This window comes from Rhinoderma darwinii, chromosome 3 (genome assembly GCF_050947455.1).
Source record: "Rhinoderma darwinii isolate aRhiDar2 chromosome 3, aRhiDar2.hap1, whole genome shotgun sequence".
Taxonomy (NCBI): Eukaryota; Metazoa; Chordata; class Amphibia; order Anura; family Rhinodermatidae; genus Rhinoderma; species Rhinoderma darwinii.
Window position 1 is genome coordinate 315411378 of NC_134689.1, and position 25122 is coordinate 315436499.

The window sequence follows — 25122 nt, forward strand, 5'->3', positions numbered from 1 at the left end:
AACAATTATGCATGGAGCTCTTGCAGCAAATCTATAGGGCGCACTGGCATGATAATTGCTGCCATCCTAGGGACCTGTAAGACGCTTTCTGACATGTTGAGTGAAATGTTACACTGTTTTAATAACGGTTTTGAAGGAAATCAGAAAAGTTAATCATGTGTAGACAGAGGGTTAAGAAGCAATGTAACAGACTATTAACTTTAATATAAATATGTAATATAAGCATATGCAGACAGTCATTAGCATACATTCATTCTGCAGGAGAGCATTGTAGCATACGAGTGAATGGATTTATAGAGTGGGGTGGCAGCATTCAATCACTGGGTCACAAAGTCACATGCCCGGCTCAGGGAGATTGACATTGATGGAAAATATATTTTTTTGTTTTTAATCCAATGCTCCTGTGCTGGAAATGAATTGTGTGGCTTGTGAAATGCATAAAATATAAAACAAATAGTATGTGTTACTAAACAATTTTATACTTTTTCCATAACTGAAATTTTAAGTGAAAATATTTGCAATTTTCTTACATTTTTTTTTTACCGAAGCATGTGAAAAAATTTTATGAATTAATTTTTGATATCCATAATTGTTTATAATTATAATTCATATATCTATTAATGTGAGATGTAATCACCAACAGTTATATTTTTTAGTGCATTCAAATATGTATCAAAGGCCACTTTATATTGTTAAGTTGATTTTTTTGTCTTTGACTTTATTACTATGTAATTGATCAAACATGGGCAGATCTTTTATTAACCAACTCGATCTATGGAAACATACTGTATCTTTAGATTTACGATCAGTCATAATTAAGATGAAAATTAAAAAAAAACACTTTCAGATCTATTTTCGACAGTTCTAATTAACAACTCACTAAAGTCAGTTCTCATATTTAAAAACTTACGTTTCCACCCCAAAAATATACTGTTACCTAGTGTGTCCCCTATTTAGCCTCTTCAGCCTTTTGGCTTCCCTGCTTCCTGTCCTCTCTTGTGTTGAAAATGAAGGAAACAACTTGGGGACAGTTATCTGATGTCAGGGCTTCTCTCTACTAAAACTGCCAAACTATAAAAAAAGGGCTATCAAAATGACTGGACTTTGCAGAAGTTGTTATTTTCTAGCTAGTTAATAAAAGGGAGACAAAATAATAAGATCAAGAGGAAATAGGGAAAGCAAGCATGGTGAGAACATCAAGTTAGTTAAAAGAGTGAGATGGAAAGCTATATATGTATTTCTCCTTCAAAGCCTCAGTCTTCTAAGGATACAGTCCCACGTAGTGGCTGCCGTAAGCGGCCAAAGGCCGCATCACTTAAACAGAAGATGAGCCTATTCCATTCCTCCACTGTTAACCCTCTTCTGCCAACATTTCTAAGATAAATAATTTGCACAGCACAGCTCAAAGCGCTTCAAAGTACACACTGAGTGGGTGTTATATTTCATAATCATAACCTCTTCTCGCCGCAGCCAGTTTTCATTTTTAGCATAATTTTTTCATCGCCACCTTCCAAACGCCATAACTGGCTGACCTCAATAGGAGTACTAAGATTGCAGACCTTCATTAGGGCCAATGGGTTTGACAGAGGGCCCCCAGTCAGTCTGCCCGCTTAGAAGCCACAGTCGTTATTGTCAATGTCATCTAAGTGTTTAAACGGCCGAGATTGGAGTTATCTCTTATCCTGGCCGTTAGAGCTGGATGTCAGCTGTAAAATTCAGCTGGTTCCTGCTGCGTATAAAGCAGGCTAAGCCCCTGAGCCCGCTCCATACTTCCCCTTCTGACTTCTGCTGTACATGTATGGCAGATGTTGTGATGGAGTTAAAGACAACTCCTTTTCAAAAAGAAGTCATGGAAGCGCACTGTTCGCCACAGCGAGATATAGAGTGGGGTCCTAGGCGGGAGGACCCCCTCTATGATGTCCATATACCCTAATAGGGCATATGGATAGAGGTTGTCCTGATGGAAAAACCCCTTTAACCCTTTCAAGACCAAGGGTCATTGATGCCCCTGTGTCCAGGTCAAATTTTTCATTTCTGATGTGCACTTCTTTAAACGATAACGCTGTGTATAGCGAGTAGCAAGTTACGCTGTTTCTGTAACTCATCCATGCATTACAGTGTATTGTACCGGTGATCTAACGATCGCTGGTACATGTCCTCTAGGGGAACTAATAAAATGTGTCAAAAAAAGTTAGATACGTTTTCAGAAGAGTAAAAAAATATTAAAAGTTTTAAAAAAAAACTTTTCCCATTTTTTCCCAAGCACAATGTAAAAAAACAAAGAAAAAATCGGTATTGCTGAGTCCGTAAAAGTCCGAACTATTACAATATAGCATTATTTGACTCGCACGGTGAACACCGTAAAAAGTAACTAGAATCGTTATTCTTTCGTCACCTTAGTGCTAATAAAAATAGAAAAGAAGTGCTCAAAAAATCGTATGTACCCAAAAATGGTGCCAATAAAAACTACAGCTCATCCCGCAAAAAATAAACCCTCACACCGCTCAATTGAGGAAACAATATAAAAGTTGTGGCTCTCAGAATGTGGTAAACCAGAACAAATGTTTTTTTTTAACAAATAGTTTTTTCTTTGAAAAAGTAGTAAAATATAAAAAAAAAAATCCTATTTTTTGTTGTCTAAAACCTGGGTGCGTCTTATAGTCAGGTGCGTCTTATAGTCCGAAAAATATGGTATATATAAATACGGTATATAATTTTATGATTGTCTTGTAACTTTCATAAAAATGACAGATACAAAAAATAGAGTAAAATAAAAATGGGCATCGCTACTTACAGTGATTATTCCTTGGTTTTTGAAGAGAAGGAAATTAAAAGGGCATGTACTGTATACTATTAGGACGTGGGCAGTTGTTTACATTTGTGGATTCCAAGTTTGGAGAGTTATTCCATCGCCATAGACTCGTAGCTTAAAAGCCTTGCTAAATATCTGTATTACTGTTTAATTCCAAGTCAACTTGGCATAGAGAATGAGTTGCTGGAATTGATTCCTTTTCCTTTCATATCTCGAAGGGCAGGTATTTGTTTGCTTCTTTCCCCGTCTATTCATTTTTCCTTTTCTGGCAGAAAAAAAAGCTATATTGAGTTATGATAAGGAGTCTGAGCTGCCAGAAGAAGATACAGAATCTTTCTGCTATGATTTCCTGTTTTAATGCTGAAGGCCCACTTTGAGATTTTGTACCATTGTACATGCTGGAAAAACGTCAGTCTAATTTACTAAACCCCACTGTCATATTTTCCTTAAAAAAATAATATCGCCATCCGTTCCAAAAGCCACAAGTTCTGTCTGTTTATTGAAATTTTATATAAACCTGTTTTGAAATGCAATTTAGAAGTTGATCTCTTACACTTATGTCTTGTACATTTAATTTTTACCTAATTTTCTTTTATCTTGCTCAGCACTGCAATCCTGAAATATACCCAAATTAATAATGCACCACTGCAACCAGGATTTGTCAATGAAGGGTAGCCATTTTAACCAGCACTAATGTCAGAAAAAAAAAGTATGCTTTTTTTTTTTAGATCTATATTTGGGGAGTTTACAAACCAGTATAGCTAGCAGCTATTAGAAGAACACATAGTTCTGCATGTGGGTTTTACAGTGGCCCCAGCAATGTCTTAAAACAGGGGTGAGGAACGTCCGGCCCGCGGAATTATTTGGTGCGGCTCGGCCTCACTCAGAACGCGCTGCTGCCGCATCATTCGCTACTTGGCTCCGTCCACCATACTCACTCACATTTAGGCTGGGTTCACACGACCTATTTTCAGGCGTAAACGAGGCGTATTATGCCTCGTTTTACGTCTGAAAATAGGGCTACAATACGTCGGCAAACATCTGCCCATTCATTTGAATAGGTTTACCGACGTACTGTGCAGACGACCTGTCATTTACGCGTCGTCGTTTGACAGCTGTCAAACGACGACGCGTAAAAATACAGCCTAGTCAAAAGAAGTGCAGGACACTTCTTTCAGACGTAATTTGAGCCGTACTTCATTGAACTCAATGAAGTACAGCTCAAAATTTACGGCTGTCAGACAAGCCTCGCAAAATGCGAGGAGGAGGAATTACGGCTGAAACGAGGCAGCTGTTTTCTCCTGAAAACAGTCTGTCATTTCAGCCGTAAAAGCCTCTCATCGTGTGCACATACCCTTAGGAGCAGGAGAACGGCGGACGGAGCCAATTATGGTAGCGGCGGCGGCAGCGGCGGCTTGAGTGAGGCCGGTGTGTACCAGCCCAAGAGTGGATCAATCCGGTCACCTGACCTGAGTCAGTGATGTGAGGTCAAGTGACTGGATTGTGCCTGCCCAAGAGTGGACCAGTCCGATCACCTGACCTGAGGTCAGGTGACCAGAATGGTCCACTCCTTGGCCGGCACAGTCCAGTTGTCTAACCTCACGTCAGTGACGTAGCCAAGTATGGCGGCGACGGTCTGAGTGAGGTCGTTGCAAGAGTGGACCAGTCCAGTCACCTGACGTGTGTCAGTTACATGAGGTCAGGTGACCAGACTGGTCCACACCCGGGCTGGCACAGTCCAGTCACCTGACCTCACGTCAGGGGTGGAGAGGCAAAGTGAGCAGTTGTCCGGGCCCCCTGTTTCCTATGGGGCTCCTGAGCATAGAACGATCAGCAGATAGTGGAACAGACATATTTTTCTCCACTCTCAGCGGTAGTAGTCACCAGGCAGACTTCTCTGATCAACCATCATAAAGCTGCACCGGACAGTGCTGGAGCCTGGAGAGGTGAGTAACATTTGTCCCTTGCGACTTGCTAATATACAGTTGGTGGGTTAACACGGAGTAAGCAGATGTTATTCTGATATGTCCTTTAGTTGTCTGTGTGTAACCCTTTTCCCAGAAGACTACCAGCTTGCAAGCACAGTTTTTACTTCATTCATATGTGGGTGTTCCAGGGAAGCACTCTTTCACGAACATTCATGTGCTGTCTGGTGACACTGAACAGGAGAAGAGAAAATAAAGTAAAAACATTAGTTATACTATTTAATCCTCAATACCAGTAGTGCAAAGTGAGTTTTGGAACCTCTCTAAATGCTTTACCGACATTGCCTTATATTAGTTATCTTAGGTGACATATGCTACAGTAGCCTGTATTCTATATATGGTGCAATAATTAAGTATCATGACACAGGCTACCCGTAAACTTGGGTTTCCTCGATTTCCCTGTAGCTGTCCTCTATTATCAGATGAACCTAGATCTGAACCAGGGGTGGGATTCAAATTTTTTATTTTTTTTTCAAAACTTTGTTTATTGATTTTCCATTTTTTCCATCCAAAATGGTGAACAGCAAATACAAGTTGGAATATACATTAACATTCATATAGAAATCGTAACATAAAATTTCCAAAACTTCAAAATAACAATCCACATAAACAAGCAGAGTTGTATTGATTAATACGCGAAAATAGCATACATATCCATATAATTTCTAACATATCTTCTAAAAAATGTTAGTGCTTGTTGGAAGATGTACAGGGATTAGCCCAAACTCTCAAAACTAACTAGACATTTAATTTTGCAGAACATGTCAGTCACCCAGACAGCTCATATATCCGCCAGGATCTTTAAGGAAATTCAGCCATGGAAGCCATATTCTATAGTATTTATCCATATTCCTATGTGAAAGGTAACTCAGTTCATCTAATCTGGACATCTGTGCAACTTTACTTAACCAGTGTGAGATAGATGGGGTGGTTCCCTTCCGCCAATAGAATGGGATCATAGCTTTAGCTGCTAGTACTAAGTGTGACCACAGGACCCCTCTGGGACTAGGTGTGGAGGAGTCAGATAGTAAATTCAAAAGCAATAAGGAGATCGATAGTGGCAGAGCCATCGGGCAAATAAGTTTCAGAATTCGTTCCACTTCTCTCCAATAAGGTTGTATGAGTGTGCATGTCCACCAAATATGTGTGTATGTGCCAAGTTGTTGATTGCACCTCCAGCATAATGGAGATATCGCAGGTTCTATGTGGTGAAGTAGCTCCAGAGTTTTGTACCACCTCCTCACCAATTTATAGGAGGTTTCTTGAAGGTTAATGCATCTAGAAGGGCCACAGCTGAACCTGTAAATTTGGTGAATTTCAGTATGCGTAAACTTAACATTTAACTCCTTCTCCCAGGAAGTAATATATGGTAAGGAAATCTCCGTAGCCATAGATACAATTTTTTTTATATATCGAGGAGATGGATTTAGATATTGGAGTAGACGAGGACAACAAAGATTCAAACCATGTCAGAGGCCTAGTAATAGAGCCCTGTTTAAGTATGAAAGTGTAATTCAAATTTTTAACAACAGGTTCCCTTTTTTACGGACGAAGACATGGGGAGATGGGTTCACGGTGTTTTGCGGTGTATCGCACCATTGAAAATGATTCTAATAATAAAATAAAACAATTATGATATTCCAAATACCCCCTACATTAAAGTGGACTCTAAATAAAGAAATTCCCTGTCCAGAATATTTTAGTGTGGATTGCCACACTATTTATATAATAACATAAGCGTACAGACCTACCCACACATTATATTAAACTCACCCATTATGTATAGGCCTATATGGGCACATTCAATATCCTAAGCATGCTAAGGCCATTCAGCTAGGCTGTGCACATGAGAAGTGTGGAGGACAGTGTGGCGTGCGCAGTAAGCCGCAACAACTCTCCTTTCTAATGCACAGATACGGTGCCAGGAGCAAGCTCAGTACATATATACATCACCAGAACAAAGCTCAGTACATATATACAGCACCAGAAACAAGCTCAGTACAAATATACAGCACGAGAACAAAGCTCAGTACATAAATACAGCACAATAACAAAGCTCAGTACATATATACAACACCAGAACCAAGCTCAGTACATATATACAGCCCCAGAACCAAGATCAGTACATATATACAGCCCCAGAACCAAGCTCAGTACATATATACAACACCAGAACCAAGCTCAGTACATATGTACAACACCAGAACAAAGCTCAATACATATATTCAGCACCAGAAAAAAGCTCAGTACATATATACAGCCCCAGAACCAAGCTTAGTACATATATACAGCACCAGAACAAAGCTCAGTATATATATATATATATATATGTTTTGAGTTTGGTTGTTCAGATATATATATGTACTGAGCTTTGTTCTGGTGCTGTATATATGTACTGATCTTGGTTCTGGGGCTGTATTAATGTACTGAGCTTTGTTCTGATGCTGTATATATGTACTAAGCTTTGTTGTGGTGCTGTACATATGTACTGAGCCTGGTTCTAGTGTTGTATTTATATGCGGAGCTTAGTTCTGAATTTGTATATATGTTCTGAGCTTAGTTCTGGTGTTGTATATTTGTACTGAGCTTGCTTCTGGTGCTGTATATATGTACTAAGCTTTGTTGTGGTGCTGTATATATGTACTGAGCTTGGTCCTGGTGCTGTATTTATATGCAGAGCTTAGTTCTGGAGTTGTATATATGTTTTGATCTCTCTTTGGTGCTGTATATATGTATTGAGCTTGTTTGTTATGATGAACCAAGCTCAGTACATATATATATACAGCACCAGAACAATGCTCAGTATATATATGCAGCACCAGTAGAAATACAGCTCAGTACAGAGATAATTAGCAAATTTAGTTTAACCCCTGCCATAAGTTTGTACGGCATAAAACTAGAGCTCCCAGTATAGCCAGAACGATGGTAAGGATATGCTGGGAGTTGCTGTTTCACAAAAAAGAACGATACACACATCATCTCGCTGCAGATCATACAGTGACTACAGTACTGAGCAGTCACAGGGAGAATAAACATTTACATTTAGTGACTCACTGGTGACGACTTCTCAGATTCTAGTCGTTCTCTTTACTTTTCCATCTAGTCCAGAACTCTATGATGCCTCCTGGCCATGACCCATTTCTGCGTAAATGGGTAAATTTGCTGTTCAGATGTCTTCGGAAGCTCACTTTTTCAACATTTCTGCACCTATAAATGAAGAGCAAATTCTTATGGTACCACACTCTATGCCCCGAAATATAATAGTATCATACACTGTGTCCCCCAATATAATAGCGCAACACACTGTGCCCCTGAAGATAATAGTAACATACACTGTGCCCCTGAATAAAATTGTGTCAAACACTGTAAAGTAATGCACCACACACAGTGCCCTCTGTAGATAGTGCTCCCAGTAGAGCCTTCTGTAGATAGTGCTCCCAGTAGAGCCCTCTATAGATAGTTCTCCCCATAGAGCCCTCTGTAAGTAGTAGCGTTCCCTGTAGATAGTGCACCATGTAGCGTTCCCTGCAGACAGGGCCCCCTGTAGCGTTCCCTGTAGATAGTGCCCCCCTGTGGCATTCACTGTAGTGTTCCCTGTATAGTGCCCCCTGTAGCGTTCCCTGTATAGTGCCCCCTGTAAATAGGCCCCCCTTTGGCGTTCCCTGTGGATAGAGCCCCCTGTGGCGCTCCCTGTAGATAGAGCCCCCTGTAGCGTTCCCTGTAGATAGAGCCCCCTGTGGCTTTCCCTGTAGATAGAGCCCCCTGTGGCGTTCCCTGTATATAGAGCCCCCTGTGGTGTTTCCTGTAGATAGGGCCCCATGTGGCGTTCCCTGTAGATAGGGCCCCCTGTGGCGTTTCCTGTAGATAGGGCCCCCTGTGGCGTTTCCTGTAGATAGAGCCCCTTTTGGCGTTCACTGTAGATAGAGCCCATTGTGGCGTTCCCTGTAGATAGAGCCCCTTGTGGCGTTCCCTGTAGATAGAGCCCCCTGTGGCGTTCCCTGTAGATAGAGCCCCCTGTGGCGGTCCCTGTAGATAGGGCCCCATGAGGTGTTCCCTGTAGATAGGGCCCCCTGTGGCGTTTCCTATAGATGGAGCCCCTTTTGGCATTCCCTGTAGATAGAGCCCCTTGTGGTGTTCCCTGTACATAGAGCCCCTTGTGGCTTTCCCTGTATATAGAGCCCTTTGTGGCATTCCCTGTAGATAGAGCCCCCTGTGGCGTTCCCTGTAGATAGAGCCCCCTGTGGCGTTCCCTGTAGATAGGGCCCCATGTGGCGTTCCCTGTAGATGGAGCCCTATCTACAGGGAATGCCACATGGGGCCCTATCTACAGGGAACGCCACATGGGGCCCTATCTACAGGGACCGCCACCGGTGCACAGGGGTCTCTGTCTACAGGGAACACCACAGGGGTCTCAATCTACAGGGAATGCCATAAGGGGCTCTATCTACAGGAAACGCCACAGGGGGCCCTATCTACAGGGAACACCACATGGGGCCCTATGTGGCATTACCCTGTAGATAGGGCCCCCTGTGGCGTTCCCTGTAGATAAGGGCCCCTATATAGTCCCCTGTAGTTAGTTCCCTATGTAGTCTTCTATAGTTCTCGTTCCCTGTATAGTCCCTGTATAGTCCCCTATGTAGTGCCCTACAGTAGAAGGAAAAAAACACATTTTCTTACCTGTCCCGTTGCCGCGCCATCCTCCTGTGACGTCAGTCCTCCTCCATCGGAACGATGCAACGGCGCGATATCATCATCGCACCGACTGCATCATCACTAAAGCGCCAAATGGCGAGGCATCATGTGGCTCGCCAGGGCAATGCTAGTCAACTCAATTGTATCCGCGTCCTAAGGACGTGGATACAATTGAGTGCAGGGGACCGGACCGGTTCGGGTTTCCCACTTCACCCGGTTCTGCTAACCAGCTGTCATTTTAACAACCGGTTCAGGAGAACCGGGGTGAACCAGCCGTATCCCACCCCTGATCTTAACCCCTTAATGGCCAGCCTATTTTAGACCTTAATTACCAAGCTATTTTTAAGTTTTTCCATCGTCTCATTCAAAGAGCTAGAACTTTTTTATTTTTGCAACGACAGAGCTGTATAAGGTCTTGTTTTTTGCGGGACAAGTTGTAATTTTTAAGAGCACCATTTTGGGATACATAGAATTTATTGATTAACTTTTATTACCTTTTTTTGGGGGTCGGAATCGAAAAAACGCAGCAATTTCGCCACACTTTTTTGCGTCATAAATTTACGTGTGGTATAAATAACACAATAACTTTACTCAGTGGGTTGTTGCGATTGAAACGATACCAAATTTATATAGATTTTGCATGTTTTTTTACTTTTACACAGTAAAAACACTTTTTTTTCAAAATTATTTGTTTTTGTGTCTCCATATTTGAAGAACCATAACTTTTTTTATTGTATCGCCGATGCAGTTGTATGAGGGCTTTTTTTTTGTGGGACGACTTGTAGTTTTTATTGGTATCATTTTGGAGTAGATGCGACTTTTTGATCACTTTTTATCACCTTTTTTTAAGGTAGGATTGAAAGAAAACAGCAATTTTTGCATTGTTTCTTTATTTTATTTTTTACGATGTTCACCGTGCCGGTTAAATGATGTAATAACTTTATAGTTGGGGTCGTTACGGATGCGGTGATACCAAATATGTGTAACTTTTTTACTTTATTTTGTTTTTTTTAATAATAAAGCAGTTTCTAAGGGGAAAAAGTGGGGTTTTCATTTTTTTTTACTTTTTATTAAACTTTTTTCTAACCTTTTTACTAGTCCCACTAGGGGACTTCACTATGCGATCCTCCGATCGCATTTATAATACACTGCAATACTTCTATATTGCAGTGTATTAGTGCCTGCCCGTGTAAAACGGAAAGGCATCTGCTAGGCCATGCCTCTGGCATGGCCTAGCAGGCATACACTACAGGCAGACATGGGGGCCTTTATTAGGCCCCCCGGCTGCCATAGAAGACACTGGCACCCGGCGATCTTATCGGCGGATACCAGTGGGATGAGAGGGAGCTCTCTCCCACTCTCCAAAACCACTCAGATGCGGCGCTCGCTATTGAGCGCCTGATCTGAGGGGTTAAACGGGTGAGAATGATACTGATATCGATCTCACACGTTAGAGCAGGGATGCCCCCAGCCCTCAGCTACATCTGGCAGCTGAGAGCAGGGAGATTTAACGGCTCCCTTCTCTATTTATTCCGATGCAGCGCCGCAAGAAGTCTATTGCATCGGAATAAAGCCTGTTAGTGGCCGTGGTAAAAACACTATGGGGCTGTCACTACGGGTTAGGGAGATTTGTTGTATTGCCAATAGTCAATGGCTAACCATAATTTTTTGGACAATTTTTTCAATTATGATATCTAGAGATGGTAATGTTTTCATTCAAGTTTTTATTAATAAACACAAAAATATTTGTTCCATTCCTACCTTCCCCAAACATTTTTTTCTACATGTCAGGTATCCTTTATATAAAAAAAAAAATTGCACTTGCAAACATTTATTTATTCCTATCATTGTTAAAGCCTTTTAAGATAATACTAATACGAATATGTCAAATTTTTGCTTGAATTCTAATCCTCAAATTGTTCACTGCATGGTCGCCACAAATGGGGGATATAATTTTGTTAAAACATAACCCTAAATATTTTGTTTATAAAGAGCTTAAACAATTGTGATAGAAATATATTCATGTATATGTGAGAGTCTTGTGCTTTTGCACATTGCATTGACACGATTGTGTAAAGTGTTTCGGACAGACAAGATGTGTGTTTTTTTGTAATTTTTATTTTTAGATTTTTTTGTATTTTTATGTTTATTTATATTTTTATTTTTTGTGATTATATAAAGTGGAGACCGGTAACCCCACTCACCTATATGCCTAATATTATAATTTCCCCTTTCCTAAAAGCCCCAATCAGTTAACGGGTTATTGCCATCTTCATAAGTTGAACTATTAAGCTCAACCTGTTAAAGTTAATAATTTTTGCAAATAACTTGCTTTATGAAAATGATGTCATTTTCATGCTATCTGTCCTCCATGTCTCTGTCAGTCCCTCTTTGTTTATTGCTCGTTTTCTAGGGATCCGGCCACCACTGTTTTCAGATAGCGGTGCCCGCGCATTCACAATGATATCCATTGATGCCGGCCCAGCCACCGCTCGTCTGGATATATCAGCGGTCGGCTCCAGGTACTGCATGTTGCAGCGAGGTGGGTGTAAGCCATGGATGAAGAGGGGCGGCCGTGGTGCCGCTACTAGAGTTATTACAGGTGTGGGGGAACTGTTGCTCCGAGGGGGGGTATACAGCTTATCGCAAGGGGTGACGTGGGTTAGAGAGAAGAGTGGCGGGAGGTTGCAGTGAGGAGTGGCGTGGGTGCCTTGAAAGTAAAGGTGTTACTACTGAAAAATATGTAGGGAATTGGGGGGGGGGGTTCGTCTCAACCACGCTTACCATGCCTGATTCAGACGATCGTTCTCCCGATGCTGCTAGAACTCCATTATCTAGCAACATCGGGAGCTCGCACAGTGCAGAGCGGCTTGATTGACATCGAGCCGCTAACACGCCCACTTTTATAAAAGATAACCAGCACTAGCTGAGTTATCAAGTTATAAAAAAAGGTAGTTAGGGAAGGATTTTTTTTTTTTTAACATGAATAGATTTATAATTCAATTTATGATTAGGATTTATTATTAAAAAAAATTACTCAACTTGGGAATAACCCTTTAAGTACAGCTATCTGTCTCAGTTGCTCAATCGCCATCAAGCTTGGACAGGACAATTGATGGAGCTGTATTTATTTGTTGTTGGGGAATTACAGGCTATATCACTAACAAGCCCTGTGTCCATCTACAATCTATTAGCCCTATTAGCTAATAGATTGTATTAGAACATAGTGAAGCTTGAGCCTCATGAGTGGTTGTAGTTCATGCCAAAAATTCAAACAATTATCTCAACTTATCTTAAAATTTGTCTGCTGAACTCATTAGAACATTAAAATAAGCACAAATTGAGTCAGTTATGTTTCTAATGCAGATTGTTGCAACCACAGATAGGTCTCTGCAGTATATTTTCACTTGTATCAAAGCTAACTACCTAGCTGGGCCTTACCAACAACTGGGGGGCACCTCACCCTTTATTAAGTGAAGCTAGCCTGACAGTTTGAGAAGTACTAACTTAGGCGTCATTGACAGGTTTAGTGCAGTTTATGGATTATTTTTTTAAAAGCAATGTTCTGTCTTAAAATCTTTAATTTTTTAGTGTTTCCCTGTATAAATACTATAATACTATGGATTAGTGGGGAAATGTGCAACAGGGGACAAATGAATGATAGTCAATCCTCTAACAATCATGCTGAGAGGAGCGTATAGTGAAACAGCGCCTTGGGCATCAACAGAGCTAGTTTTGCCTCAGTTGTCCAGGCCGGATGGCCATGCAAAAAGCATTGAATAATACAAACAGATCAGAGATACTTTCCATATACCAGGTGCTGACAAAATCTGGACTCAATGGCCCTGCAGAGGTAAGTTGTGAGGAATCGGATGGCCCCAAAGCCTCCAATATTGCATTGGGGGACGCTGTAAGACCATGAACAATCTTGTGACACACAGCATGTGCATATGTGAATAGAAAATGTAATAAATAGTGCCTTCCAGGGCAGTTCTTAAGGAATTTGGTCAGCAGGGCGAACATAAAAAAGTGGCCCCTCCCCCAATATCAAAATGAAAAATAAGGCAAATAAATATATGTTTCACACCTTAGAGATTGTTGAACCTTATAATACTGTTATACCTGTAGCGGGTGCCGCTCTTGCCACCAGTCTCCTACCTCCCTCGCCGGCAGCCTGGCACTTCTGCTCTGTGTAGCTTCCGGCGTCTCCGTCCTGCCTCTCCTGCTAGTGCCCGCATCTGCCATAGGGCACATTTTAATAACCTCCTAATCCAATCCCTGTTGCTCCAGGAATATTTAAGGCACCTCCTCATATCACCGGGTGCCTGAACAACTTTGGTGCAACCTAGTTGTGTCCTGCATAGATTCTTGTTTGCATCCTGATACAAGACTGCACCTATCCACCTGCTATCAGTTGTATCCAACTATCAGTTACCAGACTGTATCCAGCTACTGATCCTCTTCCGTCTGCCAAGGTATCATCTGCCAGTGCTTAGTGTCTCCACCCTCGGTGTACTATACTGTTGTATTCTGGTCTGCTGGGCCAGCTGCTACTAACACAGGACCACCTCAAGAGCTTGCGACCTGGTAGTCCAGATCCCCGTATGGGGGTTAAAGGGTGAAGACCGGAGAGGCTACTTAGATAACGCCTCAGAGGCGGTCCTAGGTCGAACCGGTTAAGTAGCACAGTAGGTCCACAAACCACTGGTCCTAACAAATACACACCACAGCTTTCGCATAACCTCATACAACACACCTCAGTTGCTGCAGAACATCACAGTACACACCTAAGATGCTGCAGAACATCATAATACACACCTCAGATGCTGCAGAACCTAAATAATACACACTTTAGCAGCTGTATAACATCATAAGGCCTAATACACACGACCGTGATGTTCACAAATCCGTGTGGGGGCTGCAAAAACTCTCCACTGACCGACCATCCTTTTTTTGCGGATCAATAAATACTGATGACACACGGATGCACTATGGAAGTTTTTTTGCAGACAAATGGACCGCATATACAGACAACAAACCACGGTGGTGTGAATTAGGCCTAATACACACCTTAGCTGCTGTACAAAATCACAATACACACCTTAAAAGCTGTAGCACTTTATAATACACACCTCAGCTGTTGCAGAATCCCATTATACACAGCTGCTGCGCAACATTATAATATACACCTCAGGAGTGAAGCGCTCACTAATCAAACACTGGCTGGGGCCAGTGAGATGGACGTGGGTGGAGGGGGGTGAGACCAGGATCCGGAGATTTGTAGCTGGGTAACAGTTAGTGGAAGGGGTAAGGGAAAAAGTGCCAGGAAGGCTAGTCCTGAACTGGCACAACCTAGTAAATATGCCTGTTTGGCTGATATTAGGGATGCAAGTCCAGAGCCAGCATCACTACAGCAGGGTGTTGCTCCTAGCAACCAGGACAAGGACTGGTGTAGGAAGGATGGAAGTAGGAGTGCAGCAAAGGTCAGACAGATGCTGGTGGTAGGGGATTCTATTATTAGGTGGACAGATAGTGTCATCTGTCGCCGCGACCGTGAATGCTGAACAGTGTGTTGTCTGCCGGGTGCTTCGGTTCGGCATATTGCGGATTGAATAGACAGATTGCTGGGTGGGTCTGGGGAAGACCCAGCGGTCATGGTACACATAGGTACCAATGACAAAGTCAGTGGGAGATGGAAGGTCCTTAAAAACTATTTTAGGGAACTAGGAGAGAAGCTAAAGTCCAGGACCTCCAAGGCAGTGTTTTCAGAAATACTACCAGTGCCCCGAGCGTCACTAGAAACACAGCGGGAGATTAGGGAGATAAAGAAGGAAGGGGTTGGGTTCATGGAGACCCGGGCTGACTTCTCTGTTGGCTACAGGCCCTATGGTAGGGATAGGCTGCATCTAAATTGGGAGGGTTTAGCTGTACTGGGGGAAAGAATGGTTAGACGACTGGAGGAGCTTTTAACCCCTTAAGGACGCAGCCTAGTTTGGGCCTTAAGGCTCAGAGCCCATTTTTCAAATCTGACATATTTCACTTTATGTGGTAATAACGTCGGAATGCTTAAACCTATCCAAGCGATTCTGAGATTGTTTTCTCGTGACACTTTGGGCTTCATGTTCGTGGTAAAATTTGGTCGATATATTCAGTCTTTATTTGTGAAAAATTGCAAAATTTAGAGAAAATTTACAAAAAATAGCATTTTTCAGAATTTAAATGCATCTGCTTGAAAAACAGACGGTTATACCACACAAAATAGTTACTAGTTCACATTTCCCATATGTCTACTTTAGATTGGCATCGTTTTTTGAACATTATTTTATTTTTCTTGGACGTTACAAGGTTTAGAACATAAACAGCAATTTCTCATATTCTTAAGAAAATTTCAAAAGCCTTTTTTTGAAGGTGCCAGTTCAGTTCTGAAGTGGATTTGAGGGGCCTATGTATTAGAAACCCCCATAAAACACCCCATTTTAAAAACTAGACCCCTCAAAGTATTCAAAACAGCATATAGAAAGTTTTTTAACCCTTCAGGCATTTCACAGGAATTAAAGCAAAGTGGAAATGAAATTTGCAAATTTCATTTTTTCTGCTGAATTTCAATTTTATTCAATTTTTTTTTAGTAACAGAGAAGGTTTTACCAGAGAAACACTACTAAATATGTATTGTCCAGATTCTGCCGTTTTTAGAAATGTCCCACATGTGGCCCTACTGCGCTCGTGGACTAAAACACAAGCCCTAGAAGCAAAGAAGCACCTAGTGCATTTTGAGGCCTCTTTTTTATTAGAATATATTTTAGGCAGCATGCCAGGTTTGAAGAGGCGTTGAGGTATCAAAACAATGGAAACCCACCAGAAGTGACCCCATTTTGGAAATTACACCCCTCAAGGAATTCATTTATGGTTTTTGTTATCATTTTGACCGCACAGTTTTTTCACAGCACCTATTTGAATTGGGCTGTGAAATGAAAAAAATGATATTTTTTCCAATAAAATGTCATTTTTGATCAAATTTTCTTATTTTCACAGGGAACAACATACCCCATTTTGTTGCCCAATTTGTCCTTAGTGCGGCAATACCCCATTTGTGGTGATAAACTGCCGTTTGGGCCCATGGGAGGGCTCAGAAGGAAAGGAGCGCTATGTGTTTGTTGGAGTCCAGATTTTGCTGGATTGGTTTTCGGGTGCCATGTCGCATTTGCAGAGCCCCAGAGGTATCAAAGCAATGGAAACCCACCAGAAGTGACCCCATTTTGGAAACTACACCCCTCAAGGAATTCATTTATGGTTTTTGTTATCATTTTGACCGCACAGTTTTTTCACAGCACCTATTTGAATTGGGCTGTGAAATGAAAAAAATGATATTTTTTCCAATAAGATGTCATTTTTGATCAAAATTTCTTATTTTCACAAGGAACAACATACCCTATTTTGTTGCCCAATTTGTCCTTAGTGCGGCAATACCCCATTTGTGGTGATAAACTGCCCTTTGGGCCCATGGGAGGGCTCAGAAGGAAAGGACCACCATTTGGCCTACTGGAGCTTTTCTGGTGCTGTCATGTATGCAGAAGCCCCAGAGGTACCAGTACAGTTGAAACCCCCGAGAAGTGACCCCATTTTAAAAACTACACCCCTTAAGACATTCATCTAGAGGTGTAGTGAGCATTTTGACCCCACAGGTACTGTGTAAAAGATAATGCGCAGCAGATGGTGCAGTGTGAGATTTGCAATTTTATATATGTATATGCCATTTCAGTGTCCAATATAGTGTGCCCAGCATGCACCACCGGAGATATACACCCCTTAAATTGTAATGTGGGTTCTCCTGGGTACGACAATACCCTACATGTGGCTGTTATCAGCTGCCTGGGCATACGGCAGGGCTCAGAAGGGAAAGATGAGGGGGGTAAGCTGTGCGGAGTGCATCAGGGTAAATTAAAAATCAAGGGATGTATGATACATTTTAAAACAATCTTTTATACAGAGCCCTGGTTTTTCGGGACACGTGTCACATTGGTATATTGTGTTCTTCCTTATCCCCCTCTTATAGCAGACTCTGCACCTCTTTTGACTCTTTCCCTTTCCACCGGTTTGGGGACCTTCTCCTGGAAAGTGTTGCCCTGGTACGATGCGTGTGGCCTCGCTTCCAGAAGTACTGGGTGCCCCCCCTTCCTGGTCCCTAAAGATTAGATCTTGAAATTCCAGGAAAGTTCCCCTCTGGCCTGCACATCGACGTAGCACATACGCATTGTACAAAGCCATCTGTATGATGTGCACGGCCAGCTTCTTATACCACACCGCATGGCGCTGTAGGGCTTCAGGACTTGATTTGACAAGTCCATCCCTCCCATGTACCTATTGTAGTCCAGGATGCAGTCTGGTTTGGGGGTGGCCTTTCCTTCATATATCCTAAACCTGTAGGTATACCCTGATGCACTCTCACACAGCTTATACATCTTCACGCCATACCTTGCCCTCTTACTCGGCAGGTACTGGCGGAATTGAACCCTCCCTTTAAAATGTACCAGGGACTCATCAATAGAAAAACACTTCTCGGGGGTGTATGCTTGGGAAAACCGGCCACTGGAACGGTCTAATAGGGGTCTCCGTTTATACAAACGGTCAAAACTGGGGTCATCTCGGAGTGGGCACGGCTCATTATCAGTATAATGTGAGAAGCAAAGTATTGCCTCATTTATTTATTTTTTTAGGTTCCAGTTCATTTCTGAAGTTGCTTTGAGGGGCCCATATATTAGAAACCCCTATCAAACACCCCATTTTAGAAACTAGACCCCTCAAAGTATTCACAACAGCATTTAGAAAGTTTATGAACCCTTTAGGTGTTTCACAGAAATTTAGAGCAAAGTAGAGGTGAAATTTACTCTTTTTTATACCATTTTTTTTATAACACAAAAGGATTTATCAGAGAAACGCAACTTAATACGTATTGCCCAGATTCTGCAGTTTTGAGAAATATCCCACATGTGGCCCTCGGGCGGTAATGGACTGAAGCACCGGCCTCCGAAGCAATGGAGCACCTAGCAGATTTTGAGCCCTCTTTTTTATTAGGCACCATGTCCGGTTTGAAGAGGTCTTGTGGTGCCAAAACATTGGAAACCCCCCAAAAGTGACCCCAATTTGGAAACTAGACCCCTTGAGGAATCCATTGTAGTTTTCATGTCATGCATGCGGCTTTTTGATCAGTTTTTATTCCATTTTTAGGTGGCGTGGTGACTAATAAACAGCAATTCTACTATTGTTTTTGTATACTTTTTTTTTTACAGCGTTCACCGTGCGCTATAAATGATATATTCACGTTATTCTGCGGGGCGATACGATTACGGCGATACCAGATGTTTATAGTTTTTTTATGTCTTATGGCGTTTGCACAATAAAATCCGTTTTGTAAACAATCATTCACTTTTTGTGTTACCTTATTCTAAGAGCCAGAACGTTTTTATTTTTCAATCAATAAAGCCGTGCGAGGACTTATTTTTTGCGTAACGAACTGTAGTTTCCATCAGTACCATTTTTAGGTACATGCGACTTTTTGATCTCTTTTTATTCCATTTTTTGGGAGGTGAAGTGACCAAACAATTGTGATTGTGGTACGGTTTATTAATATTTTTTTTTACGGCGTTCACCGTGCGGGATAAATAACAAAATAATTTTGTAGTTCAGGCCGTTACGGACGCGGCGATACCAATTATGTATAGTTTATTTGTTTGTTTATATATTTTTATTAATAATAAAGGACTGATAAGGGAAAAAGTGGGACTTTTACTTTTATTACTTTTAAAACTTTTATTTTCTTATTTTTACACATCTTTTGTTTAACTTTTTTTTTACTTTATTACTTTGTCCCACTAGGGGACTTGAGGGCAGGAGGCCCTGATCGCTATTCTAATACACTGCACTACATGCGTAGTGCAGTGTATTAGAACTGTCAGCTACTCACTGACAGCAAGCATAGTGGGTCCTGACGTTGTCAGGACCCACTAGGCTTCCGTCTATGGCATAGCCGGACGCCATTGTTTGGTGTCCGGTTGCCATAGTCACCATCGCCGGCCGCTATCGCGTAGCAGGCCGGCGATGGCAGCTTAACCCCTAAAAAGCCGCGATCTCTATAGAACGCGGCTTTTAAGGGGTTAATCAGCGGGGACACAGCGATCGGTCCCCGCTGTAGGAGCTGTGACAGCTGCTGAACAAGACAGCAGCGTCACAGCTCCTGTATGTGTCGGGAGGACGGCCGAAACGGCCGTTACTCCCGAGACGTACTATTACGGCATGGAGCGCGAACGATACAGCTGCCATGACATAATAGTACGTCAAGGAGCGGGAAGGGGTTAAACTAGGATCTGGGGGAGAGAGGTTGGGGATACACAAGCGTGGTTAGATAGAGTACATAGGGAGTTGGATACAGAAGGGGTTAATGGGGATTTAGTGGGGGCTGGGGTTAGCAAGCCGAGTAGGGAGGTGACTAGGATTAAATACGGACGTAAGAATATTAAAGGTGTCGTAAGATTAAATGTATGCTGGCAAATGCAAGAATTCCTGCAAGTGAAATGGACGAGTTGGAGATTCTAATGACCGACATGGATTATGATGTAGTGGGCATAACAGAAACCTGGCTGGATGAGAGCTATGACTGGGTAACAAATGTGGAGGGCTACACTGTATTTAGAAGGGATAGAAAAGATAAAAAAGGTGGAGGGGTTTGTCTGTTTGTAAAATCCAGCCTAAGACTAGTCCTGAATGAAGACATTGGGGGAGACTGTGACAGTGTGGAGTCTTTATGGGTAAATATTCATGGAGTGGTTCATTACGGTAAACTACTGATTGGAGTTTGTTATAAGCCACCGAACATAGCGGAACAGACTGAGGATGAAATGCTGCAACAAATAGAAAAAGCAGCAAATAATAAAGGGGTCCTTATTATGGGGGATTTTAACTATCCTGAAATTAATTGGGACATAGAGGCTGCTGGATGTGCTAAAAGCTGTACGTTTTTATACACAATTCAAGACAATTATTTCACTCAGTTGGTTAATAAACCAACCAGGGGGGATAATGTGCAGGATCTGGTCTTATCTAATAGACCAGACACAATATCAAATGTGGAGGTCCGCGAGCACTTCGGCAATAGTGACCACAATATGGTAAGTTTTAATATAATATTTAATAAAACAGTACGAAGGGGAGCTACAAAAACCTGGAATTTTAGGAAAGCAAAATTCGATCGACTGAGGGAAACACTTAGTCTTATTGACTGGGATCAATTACATGAATCGTGTAGTAAGTTTATACCCACTGGTAACAAAATGTCTAGGAATAAAAGGAGACCAATATGGACGAATTACTGAATATAGTAAGACAAAATCAAAAAGCATGCAAAACATTGAAGGCTATGGGCTCAGCAGAAGCATTCCAGATTTACAAAGATCTCAATAGAAAAAGTAAAAATGAAATCAAGTTAGCAAAGTTATCTACAGAAAAACAAATTGCTAATGACATTAAAATGAATCCCATAATTTTTTATAAATATATTAATGCCAAAAAGAAAAAGTCTGATATTATTGGCCCTCTTAAAGATTAGCATCGGAATATAATTATAATCAATATATAAACTCCAAAAGCAGTAGTGTTAAAGGCTGGGTGATGTTTTTTATACCAACATCCCCCCCATGGTTTACCCTGCAGCCAGCTCCATAACTACAGTGAAGGAAATAAGTATTTGATCCCTTGCTGATTTTGTAAGTTTGCCCACTGTCAAAGACATGAACAGTCTAGAATTTTTAGGCTAGGTTAATTTTACCAGTGAGAGATAGATTATATATAAAAAAAAACAAAACAGAAAATCACATAGTCAAAATTATATATATTTATTTGCATTGTGCACAGAGAAATAAGTATTTGATCCCCTACCAACCATTAAGAGTTCAGCCTCCTCCAGACCAGTTACACGCTCCAAATCAACTTGGTGCCTGCATTAAAGACAGCTGTCTTACATGGTCACTTGTATAAAAGACTCCTGTCCACAGACTCAATTACTCAGTCTGACTCTAACCTCTACAACATGGGCAAGACCAAAGAGCTTTCTAAGGATGTCAGGGACAACATCATAGACCTGCACAAGGCTGGAATGGGCTACAAAACCATAAGTAAGACGCTGGGTGAGAAGGAGACAACTGTTGGTGCAATAGTAAGAAAATGGAAGACATACAAAATGACTGTCAATCGACATCGATCTGGGGCTCCATGCAAAATCTCACCTCGTGGGGTATCCTTGATCCTGAGGAAGGTGAGAGCTCAGCCGAAAACTACACGGGGGGAACTTGTTAATGATCTCAAGGCAGCTGGGACCACAGTCACCAAGAAAACCATTGGAAACACATTACGCCGTAATGGATTAAAATCCTGCAGTGCCCGCAAGGTCCCCCTGCTCAAGAAGGCACATGTACAGGCCAGTCTGAAGTTTGCAAATGAACATCTGGATGATTCTGAGAGTGATTGGGAGAAGGTGCTGTGCTCAGATGAGACTAAAATTGAGCTCTTTGGCATTAACTCAACTCGCCGTGTTTGGAGGAAGAGAAATGCTGCCTATGACCCAAAGAACACCGTCCCCACTGTCAAGCATGGAGGTGGAAACATTATGTTTTGGGGGTGTTTCTCTGCTAAGGGCACAGGACTACTTCACCGCATCAATGGGAGAATGGATGGAGCCATGTACCGTCAAATCCTGAGTGACAACCTCCTTCCCTCCACCAGGACATTAAAAATGGCTCGTTTCTGGGTCTTCCAGCATGACAATGACCCGAAACATACAGCCAAGGCAACAAAGGAGTGGCTCAAAAAGAAGCACATTAAGGTCATGGAGTGGCCTAGCCAGTCTCCAGACCTTAATCCCATTGAAAACTTATGGAGGGAGCTGAAGATCCGAGTTGCCAAGCGACAGCCTCGAAATCTTAATGATTTACAGATGATCTGCAAAGAGGAGTAGGCCAAAATTCCATCTAACATGTGTGCAAACCTCATCATCAACTACAAAAAACGTCTGACTGCTGTGCTTGCCGACAAGGGTTTTGCCACCAAGTATTAAGTCTTGTTTGCCAAAGGGATCAAATACTTATTTCTCTGTGCACAATGCAAATAAATATATATAATTTTGAAAATGTGATTTTCTGTTTTTTTTTTAAATATAATTTATCTCTCACTGGTAAAATTAACCTAGCCTAAAAATTCTAGACTGTTCATGTCTTTGACAGTGGGCAAACTTACAAAATCAGCAAGGGATCAAATACTTATTTCCTTTACTGTATACAAACCATATCAAAAGAATAGAGCATGTAGCCAAAAATATATAAGAATATAACAATTTTATTACAAAAATACAACAAACTCTTTAAAAAACATATAAAGACAAGACTCTAGTACAGACAATGTAGTATTATAGAGTGAGACATGGAAATTGCTGGATAACATGTAAAACTAGAAAGGCTGTACTGAGTAACCGAAAAATCTAATTTAGACCCAAAGGGGTTCCATACTGATTACCTCTAATACCCTGTAAACATTATTGACTGGTGAAAAGGGAAACAAGAGAAAGTGTCAGTGCATGGAAATATCAGTCAAAAGGCAGCCTTACCCATAACAGCAAAAAAATATTTTAGACCAATGTTCGCTCTGCCACAGAGACCCCAATGTGTGTTTCGCTGTGAGTGCTTCCTCAGGGGGTGTGTGCCCCTCCTGACACTCCCTGAGGAAGCACTCATAGCGAAACGCACGTTGGGGTCTCTGTGGCAGAGCGAACATTGGTCTAGAATATTTTTGCTTGCATTCTGGGCCCTAATGACCAAGCAATTATTATAGTTTTTCCATTGTCACATTCAAAGAGCTATAGCTTTTTTATTTTCACGTAGACCTGGCTGTATGAGGACTTGTTTTTTGTGGGGTGAGTTGTATTTTTCAAAGGCACCGTTTTAGGGTATGTTGAATTTTTTAAATTAACTTTTATTAACTTTTTTTGGGGGGTATAAATAAAACAGCAATTTAGCCATCGTTCTATGCGTTTTACACTTACGCCGATTACTGTGTAGCGTAAATAACATGCTACCTTTATTCTATGGGTCGGTACGATTACGTCGATACCAAATATGTATAGTTTTTCTATGTTTTACTACTTTTGCAGAATAAAAACACTTTTGAACTAAAATTATTTTGTTTTGCATCGCTGCTTTCCAAGAGCCATAACTTTTTTATTTTTCTGTCAATGTCGCCATATGAGGGCTTGGTTTTTGCGGGACTTCATTGCTACCATTTTGGGGTACATGGGACTTATAGATTAATCTTTTATTATTATTATTTTGGGGGAAAATGGGAAAAAAATAGTAATTTTGCCATTGTTTGTTACGTTTTTTTTACGGAGTTCACCTTGCGGTTTAACACTTTTACTAAATAAAACAATTTTTTATGGCAAAAAAATGGTTTGATTTTTTTTAATGTGTACCTTATTCATTTTTATTTCACATTAATTATTTTTTCAGTCTCACTAGGGGACTTCACTATGTGATCTTCAGATCGCTGCTATAATGCTTTGGTATACTTCGTATACCAGAGCATTTTTGCCTGTCAGTAAAGAACAGACAGGCATCTGTTAGGATGTGCCTCTGGCACGTCCTAATAGGTATATAGCCAGGGCAGACCTGGGGGCCTTTGCTAGGCCCCTGGCTGCCATGACACCCCATTGGATGCCCGCAATTGCATTTGCGGGCCGCCGATGGGTGACAGAGGGAGCTCACTCCCTCTGTAAACAACTCAAATGCAGCGGTCGCTAATGACTGCGGCATTTGAAGGGTTAAAAGGCTGCGATCGAAGTAAACTTCGATCGCGGGCGTTGGAGCAGGAGCCCGGCTGACATCAGATATCCGAGCCTTGGATCCAACCTGCACGGGAGACATGTGTAGGATGTTGATTAGTGAAAAGGCGGCGGCCTAGAATAAAGCCCATTAATGACTGCCGTGAAAAGGCGTATCGGCGGTCATTAAGGGGTTAGTGTAGCCTGCAGCAATTCATGGGACTGTATTAAATATGCATCATGGGCGCTGGTGCTGGGATATATCTATAAAAGATTAGTCCACCTATTTGCTGCACCCTCCTGCTTTTAAAACAATCCGCAACCCGGACGGTTTCAGCCGCACCCAGAGATAGAGACGCCATGGGGCCTTCACAGCCCAGCCCGCTGGCCAGAATTATTAAAATTGCTTATATCACTCGACTATCCAAAAGGCCTGTAATTGGTAAGGAAGAAGTGGGTGCACTTATTAGTGCACTTAATAGTGAAGCAATTGCAGATGTATTTAGTAATCAGTGGGATCCAACCCACAGTTATTTTCAGACATCCAATGGGTCCCCACTCCTGGGCACTGCACTACAGGCTTTTAAACTAACCAATCTCATGGCATGTCATCTCCACAAGATGCTGTCTGCAAGCTGCAAACCATTACATGCTTACCATTGACCCTTCGCAATCACTGATAAGAACTGACGCTAAACATGTTCACTTAAAGGGAACATTTATTTAAAGGGATTGTCTCATGAAGACAACCCATTTAAAAAAAACAAAAAACTACA